At 37.4% G+C, this 12,923-nt stretch overlaps 1 protein-coding gene across 5 annotated transcripts in view; it reads right to left on the reverse strand.

Moving 5' to 3' along the window:
* Positions 1-12,923, reverse strand: part of TMEM135 (transmembrane protein 135) — a 181,615-nt gene that overhangs the window by 50,289 nt on the left and 118,403 nt on the right. The window lies entirely within an intron of this gene.

Here is a 12,923-nt window from a genome sequence, read left to right on the forward strand (position 1 = left end):
ATGGATGAAACCAAGTATCCCCAGGTGACGCTTCCACTCTGATACTAAACGCAGTATTCTGGTTTTTCAACCAGCTTAAAAACCACCTTGTGGTTTTTTTCTACAGCATACTTTAAGGGCTTGCTTATGAGTGTCTGTCTAAAGACTTACTGAAGCTAAGATTTACGATAGCTTCTATTGCTTCTGATTCAGCAAAGCCTGTTATCCTCACAGAAGGAAGGCAGATTGGCTTGACACAATTTATTCTTGACAAATACCTATGCATGTGGTCATTTGAGTCCTTGTTTCTTTTAAGTGTCTTCACAGAGTGTATATGAGTAACCATTTATTGCATGATCCTGGGCCAGACACTTCTTTAATATTTCACTTAAAAATTTAAATGTGCTTTCACATAAATTTATATAGAAAAAAGTCCCACAGTACCCTGACATAGCAGAGAATTACTATTTAAATTTCCTAATGCATTCTTCTTATTTAAAAAAATACAAATTTTAACCTAAAAATGCATTATTTCTTACTCTTTATAGCAAGACACTAACTATATGATTGTTTAAATGTAATATTTTTTGAGGTTTTTCTCATTTACTATTTATACAATGCTCTCAGTTGCACCGTAAATGAAATTCAAGTTTCCTAAAAATGCATTGAAAATTTGCCATTGAATTTTTGAACCATGGTTTCACCTGACAATTTGACCTATGGCTTGATTATAATGCAATTATATAATTTCATTAAGGACGTAGGCAGGTTCTGAGTTAGTTTGCTATAACATTAATCAGGTCTGGTTAGTTTGGGGCAAGAACTCTTATAGCTAAAAATACACTACTCGAAAGCTTTTCTCAGTATGTTTTCTAGTCCATATATCAAGCATATGAAAAAGAATAAAGAATGTCTCATTCTTCAGAAACCTTGAAATGGCCCATAAAGTCTCAGTTTCCCAGCAGAAGCTGGGTTTATGCAGCAGTTTCTTTTTCTGTGAAATGGAGACTTTATGAACTGAAGCATGTCTGTGAAAATCATCTATGACATAATTTACACTCTTCTAACAAAATAATATATAAGCAGAAGGTAGAACGAAGAAGAATGATGTAATTCAATGTTTATAAAGTATCAGACATTTGACAGGCTTAAAATTATGTCCAGGATACACAGTTTGATACCATTATCCGTTAGTGTGTTTCCCCTGACATTTTATCTTAGGGCCAAAAGCCAAAAGAAAGACCACAAACATCCAACCACAAAGTAGCTCTTATTTTCCTATTCTAGTCAGCAATTAGCTCACAGGAACAGAATTCCAAGTATTTCCAATGCCTATAGTTAAAAATATGCATGTTTCTAAAATGAAATGTAAATGTCATATGTTAAAACCATATTTAAGACTGTATTCTAGGAAAAAATAGAATACAAATATATTGAAGTCACACAGTGATTACACATAAAATATCTGATTGTGTACAACCTTACATAAACAGAAAGGCTTTTTATTTTACAAATACATGGCCAAACATGTAGATTTTAACGTTATGTAATTACCTTCTGCTTTTCATGAAATGGAGATTTTCTGCCCTGACTGCTATCAAATCAGAAACATGTGATGCGTAAGAGTTACCAGTTTGAGACTTGCATTTCATGACCATGCTGGCGTCTGCAAGAACTGCAGCTTTTATTTTTTTAACATGAGCTTCAGAGAGGAAGTTAAAGAACTACAGCTCAGTCTGTCTGCAAAGCATTGCAGCAGTCAGATAAACACAGGCAACATTCAAATGACAAACTGGGATTTCTGAAATCTAATCCATCCACTACAGGTTAAGATTTATTTCTTAGTGTGACTCTGTTTTCCTAGATGCATTTTGTAAATAAATTCTTAGCAGTTGCATAACTGCTGCTCAAATGAATCTCTTCCTTCTTTCTTTAATTTCAAGAGAATTTTGTTTTTTGAAATTAAATGAACAACTACATGTATACACCCCTCAGCTCAGCACAACTAGATAACTATTTTTAATAGAGCAGCAGCAGAAACAGGAAGAACAGGCAGGAAACAGTCGGGAAAAAGAAATTAAGCCAAAGAGCTGGGAAAGCAAAGAAACAAGAGAAATCAGAGTAGAAAAGCATTAAATCAACTTCACTTTCACCATATCACAGAAGTACATCTCTAGAATCCTAACTGGCATGCAAAGTTCCCCAGGAAAACATTGCATAAGGTAACTACAAAAAGTAAAACGAAAACTACTCTTGTTGCAGTCTGTTTGCTGTTCATCTCCCTCCTCTCCCTTCTCCCTTTCTCTTTTCAGATTGATTTGAAAAAAAAAAAAAAGAGAGAATATTAGGAAATTGAACTTCATGTTCTCACTCTCTCAGAAAAGCCAAAATATAATAAAAGTATCAGATTCTGCTGAAAAAGGAAATGAAAAATAAATCTACTGAGTTACTGTTTATTTGGCTTAAAACTCTACCTTGTTATACAGCTGCTTATACACCACTTCCCACATTAATTCTCTGACAGCAGTTTCTGTACTGTGCCCCACTTTTTAACGTTAAATTAGGTACTGTAGCAGGAATGCAGCAACGACAGCCTTGTGATTTAAGAACTGGACTCGACGGCTCAACAGCATCGTTACCACAAATTTTGTGTCTGACCTTCTGCATATTCCTTAAATCTTTTGCCTTAGTCCTCCGTCTGTGAAATGTAAAGTGCCTCAAATATATGTGAAAGGGTAAGTTAATTAGCTGCCAAATGTCTACTATGTAGAAAACATGCACACAAAAAATCTTACAGAAGAATAGTTTTAAATAAGGAGGGGGGAAAACTAACTTTCCATAAGGTTTGGCAGTGAGTCATAGGCATAGGCAAAATATATCTACCAGTTTTGAAATCATGTAAAAATAAAATTCCACCCATGTGAATGGATTAAAGCGGGTGGAAGCTGAGTCCGTACCGTGCCTCCCCTCGGAGACCTGGACACTTCCACGGCAGGATCAAAGAGAGGAATCAGATCTGTGAAGCTCAATTGCTTTCTCGCCGTCTGCCCTGCAGTATCAGCCTTGCTCTGCATGCTCCCCGAGGAACTCGGGGCCACACGGGGAAAGCGCCACGCTGCCAGCCAGCAGGTCGCTGCCAAAAGCATGGCAGGGCAGCCGGGGCGCCGAGGTCCCCAGCAGCTACAAGCAGCTGATTCTCCAAGCCTGAGAACCATTCCCCCTCTTTTATTTTGGGTTTAAGGATGACAGGAACATGCTAAACAGCCCAAGTCTAGACACATCAATACAGTGGCGGGACAAAAGCCCTTTGTGATTGACAGACGAAACCTAAAAGAGGGGAGGGGACACGCTTTTCCTTCCTTTGGGGATGGCTCTGGACAGAGACGCCTGAAATTTTAGACCTCAAAAGCTTCTCCCGTTACCAGCAGATCACCTTGCAGGTAAACACCTTCCTGGTTCATTGAGTCGCTGCTCCGTCTCTGAAAAAGTATCTGCACTGAAAAGTGATAATGGTGGAAAAATACTCCCTATTGTACAGCTCTAATTATTGCACTGCTGGTCTGCAGGCAGCGCGCTTCCTCTCCTGAGGAGCCTGGGCAACCGGATCCAACCACACGGACAGCAATCTGTTAAAACGAGGACAAGATTTACTGCTGGAAAGAACAGGTCTCAGTAAATTCCAGGAGTCTATCTACCGTATGTCTAAGAGTGGCCAAACATGGGAAATTAAACATAATTTCTCGTGTTCCATTCAAAAGTTAGCATTTTATATGGAAGTGTAAATACTGATTTAGCAAATGCAACAAACTATTGGTAATATCAAGTGTTTCATTTTAACTCCTAAAGAAACTATTTCTCTAAAAAAAAGGTTAGTTACAATTTTAATAGTATATGCACAGTCCTAAAATCACTATTTCAGCTGTTTCACATCATGCAAATTGGCATGTGTACTGTGCAAAGTGGCAGTGGAAAACACAGTACTTTTATCGGAACATCTCCCTTTCTTCCCAGCTTTTGTAGTATTTAATCCACAGGAAGCAACAAAGCACCTGCATTTAGTGCAAAATTGTTTTTGTCTCTGTTTAAAGCATGAAACTCCAAAGAAAGAGAATTCACTCACTTTAAGTGCATCTTCCCAACTATCGAAATGGGCATTACCAAGGAACAGATGGATCAGCATTATCTCAGTAGGAAAAGCTGCAACCACAAAATAAGCTCAGAGAGATGGGTATTAGACAGAATAGTATTTTCCACACTCACGACAGCTGAGGAAGCCTATCGTGCTTCAAAAATAATAATAAAAAATAAAAATAAAAATAAAAATAAAAATAAAAATAAAAATAAAAATAAAAAAACAGACTGAGACTTCAGCTCCCAGAGTTCTTTGTCTGGATCTCATCTAATTTCACGTATGCATTCAGGCTACAAAAGCTGGTTTGAAGATGAGAGTTTAACACAGCAATAAAATACCTACCTACCTATTTCACTCTACTATCACCTTTTTAATTTGAAAGACAAAGTGAAAAACAGTATGAACTGGGACTGTAAAACCTCTTTTAACAAACAACAGAGTTTCAAAGGATTCAAGGCAGTATCCATCTTTTTTAGAGAAGAGGCAAGGTAAATAAAAACAAGGTCAACGACACAAAGTGCTGCGAGAGCGTATGTTCTTTCTGTATCAGATCAAGGGAGAAAAAAAGTAAAAAAATGACCTGGAAACCTGCAAATTGGACCTTGGATGGTCCCATATGGTTTTAAATCAGTACTCTCGCTGAAGGGCTTTATTAAAATAGAAGGCACAGAGCTGCATGGCAGTGCCCATGCCCTGAGCTGCAGCAAGTCAATGCCTGGGGAAGCCCTGTTCTGTTGGGTCTCTCGGTCCTTCACCATGGACACTGTCCTGTCTCCCCTCCTCATGCTTCTTTTTTCTTTCTGGCAAAGCAGCATCTCTGTAACGAGAGCACACAAAGGCGAAACAGCCAGTTTTGGCACTCGCTGCCAACATGAGGTCAGGGGCACGGCTCGGCACCAGGTAAGCATTGCTCCCAGTCGTGCCCTTTTTCCTCCACCTACGAGAGGTTGCTCTCCTCCTAGCACTTACTGATGAAAAGGAGAGTTTGAGACCTGGGCTATTTACCGCAAGCAACTACACCAGGTTACAGATATTGGTATTTATCCCTTTGAATACAATACAGACTCTTACATACTATATAGATTTGTAGGTTTGTTTTTGTTCTCTGAAACACACACAGACGTGCAGTCTGTAACCTCTTACCAGAGATGGACTTCTTAAAACAGTATTGCATGCACCATCGTTCGGCTTGGCATGACAACCATACAGTGACTGACAATAAAATGAGTACAAGAAATAAAAAAACAACGTGGCATACGTTTCCTCTGAAGAAACTGTAAATACAACAGGCATCAAGAGATTAACTACCGTGAACAAAATGTCGAAAGTTTTCTCTAAGGATACTTCAGGGATGTCTGATAACTCCTGGTATCTTAAGACTCAAGCATGTATGTCATGTATTTAAAATATGGTAATATTTTAAAACCATAAACACATATACTCAGAAGGTAAACATGAATATTAGATGTTATATTCTAACCCTCAACCTTCTTATATTGCTATTACATATTTTCTCACCAAAATTTATATGGCACTAACAAAACTTTTAAAGGAATGCTTTAAATGCTATTACAAACTTTGAGAAAAATGGAAAAGACATCAGGTGGATATTACCGAAAATGCATGTGAAATTCGGTAGCAAGTCAACTTTGTCATGTATTTTTCTCATTTCGCATAAAAAGTTATTAAAGCATTATTTCTTAAAATATAAAAATTAACATCAGCAAATTTAAACAGCCTTCCCAAATCATGAGATGCATGTCTAGTGTGCATCAAAAACACAAGTTTCTTTTTACAGTTGACAAGGATCCAGAAAGATTGCAAATTTCACTTTAGTTTTGTACTTTATGTTACTGTACAAACTGAAATTATTTTATTTAGAATTCAGAAGGAGGTTTTTAAATACTTCACGTAATTTTTAAATTGCAGGAAAACATTCTGAACTGTGATACTTTTTCCCGTCATTTTCATCCAAAGACTTTGAAAGAATCAATACTTTTATACACATATAAAACCCCTTCCTTTTTTCCTCTTATTAACAGAGCACAAGGAAATTTTCTTCATATTAAAACTAAAAATGGATTTGTGAAACAGAAGGATAATACCAGCCACATATGCAGAATAAGTTAGAAAATCACTTTCCAAGATCAGACTTTAATGAATTGTACACACGTGCCCCCTCTCAGAACTATTTTAATATAGTTTCCAGGTAAATTTAAGAAAAGCCATCAGTCTAGACTTATTCCACCTAGATTTACACAAGTAAATTGGGTGCACAATCACCTATATCATTAATTAGAGAGAGGCAGTTCCGCAAAATAAATTAAGCCCACACAAGGTGGGAACTGCCCTCTTGATTTGCCAATCTCTTTCTTAGTATGTCCTAACTTAAACATCACAGGTGCCTAAAATTGAAAATTGAAGATAAGTCTTGAAAATCTACTTACAGCAAGCACCAGACATGGTAGAGATCTGTCGTAAGGTTTTCTTTACTGCTAGATTACAAAGCAGACCTGTTTTTTTTTTTTCCTTTATGAATACCATTATTTTCTCATTCCTCCTACACCATCCAAATGAACAGCTGAGAAACAGTGCTTCGTACCTTCCAATATAAGAACACAGAAACAGAAAATGTGGGATTTGCCCATGGATTTCCTGCAGCAGTTCTGCAAATGTCTGGAGCTACTTCTCTTACAACCAAAACCAAGAAAAACTACATGGTATTACAAGTTGCAAATGGGAAAAAAAAAAATTATATATATATATATATAAGAAAACCAGTGGAAAACTGATTCAGTGGAAATCTGGCAAAAGAGAGAATGTACTCCATGCAAATAAAATTAAAATGCTTTCTTGCAATGTATTCTCTTGCTATCCAAGCAGACAACAGACAATCTCACCTTTCTACAGATATTTGCATTTGAAGTAAGCATGTGCAACTGTACACCAATGCTCCACCAGAGAAGTCTCGGGGTTAACCTACAAGGTTATTTCCTCATCCACAAAGCCCTGCTGGGCTACCATGCTTTACTTTTGCTGACACTAAACAACAGATATTTATAGCATTTCTTAAGAGACTGAATGTTTTCAACTACTCACCAGGTCACCCAAAATACCACAGAAATCAAGTTCCATGAAAGTTACCAAAACAACGCTTTGAACCACTAACTTTGAGATGTTCATATAAGGACATTAAAAACATATAAACAAACACGAGGAAAAAATCTCTTCTATTTTTTTCTTCTAATTTACCACCTAAAAATTTAATAGCAGAGGAGTTTTTATGTACTCCTGTAATTCTACAGCAAATGTAAAAGACATGCTTTGTAAGAAAGGGGAATAGTATTGGATACTAAATCCATATAACACCAACTCCAAATATTAAGCTTATTTATTCTACAGTAAAAAACAGCAGGATTGAAAGGCAAAAATATTTTTCAAGTAGCTGCTTCTGTTCAAAGGGGAGCTTAGGTAATTAAATGAAAGAGTCTGACATGGCACCAGTGCCACGCATTTTTAAAAAGTAAATAAAGACACTTTGAAATATCATGTCAAAAATACTGAATAAATTACAGGATATGTGTTTCACTGGGAAAGGAGAGTAAATAGCTGTAATTTGGGAGGCTAGGATTTCATTAATGAGATAGAATAAAGGCCTCTGCAAACAAAAGGACCTTTCTTAAGGTTTCAGTGAATTTATACAAGTTTCAATATTCCGTCTTAATGACAGTATATGGCATTTCTTAGATGTACTTTCCATTGTATTTTTCATTATCTGCTTTCCATCAATAAATTACATAAATTACATTAAGAGATCAAGAGCTTTCTGCTGTGAGCCTTGCAAACCCCGAGTTACAAAAAACACCATGCTTTTCTTTTTCTGAGCTTTGTGCAAGCTCAGCAATTATTTCTGATGGTCTGAAATTCATGCTTCGGAAAAATAACACATCAAAATTTATCCCTGGAAGGCAGACTTCATACTCAACTTATGATCAATCAATCATCAGAAACATCTTATTTCCCATAATAGCTAGCCAAAGCTTGTACAGGGAGCTTTCCTTTCCAGTGTTCGAAGCAGATGAATTAACGTGTGTCTATTATAAACTGGTAGTATATAGTCGAGGGATTAACTGCTATAGCAACCAGTGCTGTAGTCTGACAACATACATTCACCCAAACTGCTGGATTTTCTGCATTTGTGTGGATTGCATTTATACGGTCATGTTCACCTACTGCGTAGTTTGTTCTGTGTTAACGTGGATTTCTGCAAATATGTGCAAGAGCACAGCCACTGTATCCCCCTTCCCCCAAAAACATACCTTAAGATTCACAGAATTCATGTTTAGTCTTTATTTTACACATTTTAGAACTCCTCCTGCTTATTCATTTTATTCTATTCAATTATTCTATAACACTACTCTGACAGCCATTACCTTGAATTAGTCAAACTGAAATAACATGACATGCATTCATGGTTTAATCAAAATCTTTCCCCTATTACCTTAATTCCATATAATCTACATTTTTTAAATAGGAACATTAAAGAAAAGTGTGCTTCTGTTCCCAGATACTTTAGAAAAGTTCCATTAAAAAAAAAATCCAACATGACAGCATCTAACATCAGAAACATTTTTCGAGGAGTGATAAATATTAAGTCCCAATGGAGCTCAATGTCGTCTGAAAATTAATTCCTAAAGACATGGGAACGCTATTCTCCCTACACACAATTCTGTAAGTTTTTAAGAAAAAAGGTGGTAGGAGGGGAAAGAATCAGACTTCAACTGGGTTAATATAAATTCTTTATAAATGAATGTTTGAGAGACTGCACTATATGAATTACTGTATACTACAATTACCCAAGAATGAGTGATGCATAATTTCAGCACTTTCAGTGGAGCTAAGCAGAAACATTCTGAGACAAAATGGAAACAAATGGAGGTATAAGTTAGCAGAAAACTACTGTAAAATAGGATTGAGAGGATGAAAAAAATAAGACACTAAAATATGCTTCCTCTGTCTATAACATTTGCTTGTAAACCTATCATCTCCATTTCAGCTGCTAGTTTCCTAGTTCTTTTTCTTCTATTTTTTGTCCTGTCTGCTGACATCATCTTTTTTTTTCTTCTTCTTTTTCGGTCACTCCCTCCCTTCCCTCTTCCTTCCTATATTGTTCTTCTGAATTTACCTTTCATTCTATCTTCTTTTTCACTTTACCCATTTCTGGAGTAATTATTCCCAGTTTTAGTTGTACTATTTCAGTCCTGCAACCTCATTTTTTGAGTCTGAGATTTAGCACCTCAATTGTCTTGATGTCCTTCCTCCTAAAGAAGGAATCACTCAAATAAATTGAGAAGAACTTGCCTATACTTCCCTGGAGCACAAATCACATAACTGTTACAGCAATATTTCCAACCAGTGTCCATCAAGGGAGAGATATGACCATGCTACAATTATGCGCCATCTTTTGCTCCCTTTTAGTGGATAACTATCAAGTGGAGCACTTCCTTCCAGAATCAACAAAAAGCAAGCTCAACCTAATAGTCCAACCCAAATGATATCCTGAAAGTTGTGATGTATAGAATATATCCTAACTCCTGCATGCAGATGACAGCTTTGAACCTTCCAACTCAAGTAACCTTTCATGTTATAGGTTCAGTAGAGATCACCTTAGGCCATGATGAGATGCAGTCACTTTACAGTGACAAACATCCATGCTAGTGCTGAAAGGAGCACATCTGCTTTTTCCATGCTCATCCCATCCACCCCCAACAGCTGCCCCACAGTGCATCACTGAAGGAGCTGTGGGAGGGAACCCATCCAGCTGGGCAGGATCCAAACTGCACATGGCAAAAAAACTGGCTCATTGCAGTCGACCAGTTAACCACGGAGCTGCAAGAATGCTAGTGGCAGTACAGGCAAGGCAACCAGGACAACTGACTGCGAGTCATCACTTTTATGTTCAGAGATCCTAATAATCTTGGATGAGGGAATTTCTACGAACTCAGAAAACAGAGACTATTTTGCTTTTGTTCTCATTATTGCCATCTGAGTGCCAAGTATCAGTCATATTTTGACAGCACGGAGATATATTAATATTTAGTCTTTTTTTAGAAAGTTTTAAGCTTCAGGTTACACCATTTAGATAGTGTATGAGGATTTTATTTTTAATGATGTAGTGGATTATATATTACCTTGGTGGTCAAGATTGCCACTACTGTCTGTACCTCTTTGGACATTTTGGTGGGGTGGGGAGGACAAAACACCACCCTGGAAACAGAGTTTGGGGACATAGCAAAGAAGGACTTTGTTTGTTTTTCAGGTCAATAAATGCTTGTTTGCAGTAAAGAGCTTTCACAGTCAATGGCAAAATATTCTACAAGGTAAGCAGATCTACCTTGAATAAAGTTTTTCTGAGACTTTTCTGAAAGCACTATAATTCTACCATTATTTGTGTAAGATCTGTTTATGATTAGAAAAAGGATGAAATAATTCTGACTCGCTAAACACATGAAATGCAGCGCAATGACTCTTCCAATTCTTTTTTATATGACAAGAGAGACAGGAGATTATCTTCCCCAGAAGGCTGGGTAGATCCGGAGAGGATTCTTCCAAGGGCTGTCCAAAACCTTACCTGAAGCGATCAATGCTGAATTCACATATGGGCAAGATAATGACCAACTCACGATCCCAGTCCAGACAAACTGTACAACAACTCCAAGAGTTGCTCAAGTGACTTCTCTAAAGTCTGGCTTCTCACTGAAGAGTGTTTTTTCTCCTACTATATTTCCATGACTACATATTGTGGAAGAACTGTTTAATCTGGTGTGTGGTAGAATAGCTGCATTTCTCACTCTGCTAATTTTCAGAGATGCCCCTGACCACCTGGACCTCCTACACCTTCTCTGCCTTTTTTTTTCACCTGTCCCCATCCATACATTCTACAACATGCAGTGGTATCTAACTCACAGAGCTGTAATTTGGACTTTTTTCCAGGTGTATCTTTCAAGTTGCATTCAACAAGGCAAGCAAGGCTATTCTCCTCCAAGAACTTACAGCCACTGTCTTTGACAGCTTATTACATTAAATATTTCTCAATAAGACAGCCATTGGTGTGAATCAAAAAGTGGAAGAGACTCACGGCACAAAATAGTTCCTTCCTTTCCCCAAGCAGTATTACCCATGTTTTCCAAAATCTGCTGCTACATATCTGAAAGCACAGACCATCTGCAGCCTCGCCAGCTAATCTTTTCACTGCTTGCTTAGGATTTTCGTCACTATCTATGTGAATTAATCTCTGTACAATTTATTACTGTAAGAATAAATGTCTTCTTCTGCTGTCTCTTGTCCTTTCTATCACAGCCAGGAGAACAGACTGTTATTCTTTTCCTCTTTTCAGCAGTCTTATACATACTTGAAGACAGTAATTCCATCCCCCCCCCCCTGTTTTTTTTTTAATTAAACAACCATAATCCATCCTTCTTAATAAATCTTTTTTTCTAAACTCCAGATCACACTCTTGAAGTTTCTCTGACAGTTCCATATTCTTCTTGGAATGTAATAACCAAAGACACAAAAAGCACTGAGAACTTCTTAAACCTTAAGTACAACAAAAAGACAACTTTATCTACCTCACAAGCACTAATCCTGTTTACATATCTTGTAACAGTGCCTCCCTTTATTGCAGGAATGGGACATTATTGACTTACTCTCACTGACAGTTTGCAAACAATTACCACTGGATTCTTCTTCAGGGAACTGCTCCCTAATCATTTGATTCTCCAAAGTCACCGCATGCAAGTACATTACTTCGACCTTGTCATCAGTGAACGGCTTCATATTTTTTCAGATCTTATCTCCACTTTGCATCCATCTGAATTCCAAGTCTCTTCTGCAAAGTAACTGAAGTCCCACCCAATAGCTTTATCTACACATCAGCTACATGCCTGTCTACACAGATGGTCCAGGTCTGGTTTCTTTATGAAAGTACCACATCCCTGCAAGGATGTTCTATTGACTATACTGATTAAACTCAGGGAAAAAAAAAAAAAAGAGAGAAAATAAATTGGTCGGTGCAAATCATTTTTCAATAATTTTACTTTATCTTTGCTGGTGTTTACAAAAAATATTTTGGTATTTTCTCTTGAGAGGTAATTAATGGATCTATACCTCCCATCCCCGTACTTTAATTCCTCTGTTACAACAACATAGACAAAGGAATTAAATGTTCCTGATGATTGCTCAACAGGATATCCGTCACCCCTGGCACGGAGGGACTAATTTTAGAAGAGAAAGTGGTTTGGAACCCGTTCAACAACTGTCAGCATCGCATTGTCAGGTCAGGAAGGAATTCTCCAAATATTTCTGGGCTCTGGTCAGTTCTTGTTTAACTTCCGGGTTGTCTGTAAAACACTGGTTCGTTATCAAGACATAAACAGGAGACAACCGGTTTCCTCCAGAATCATACAACATTTATACCTTTGACCAGATTTTCAGAGTTTTGGGTTTGTTTAATCAGCATTTATGCAGATGGGTGTCCAGCATTCCCAGGAAACTTTTCAGCGGCTGTTATTCAAGAACAAGACGACTGCAGATATGCGGGTCTTAATGGGTGCTAGGTGAAAGGAGGAATGCTTTTCAGAAACTTTTGAATTAACAGCTTTCCCTTATCCACAGAGTGGTTTTGGCCAATAGCTGAAAGTAATTCGTAAGTAATGGAATTACAAAAAACAAGCTGCAATTTCTCGAGTTTTGCAATCATCAGGGGATCTTATGGCTTGAAGAATCAGCCATGGCTACATGCCACAGAAAATTC

Source organism: Cygnus olor, chromosome 1 (genome assembly GCF_009769625.2).
Source record: "Cygnus olor isolate bCygOlo1 chromosome 1, bCygOlo1.pri.v2, whole genome shotgun sequence".
In the NCBI taxonomy this organism is placed as follows: Eukaryota; Metazoa; Chordata; class Aves; order Anseriformes; family Anatidae; genus Cygnus; species Cygnus olor.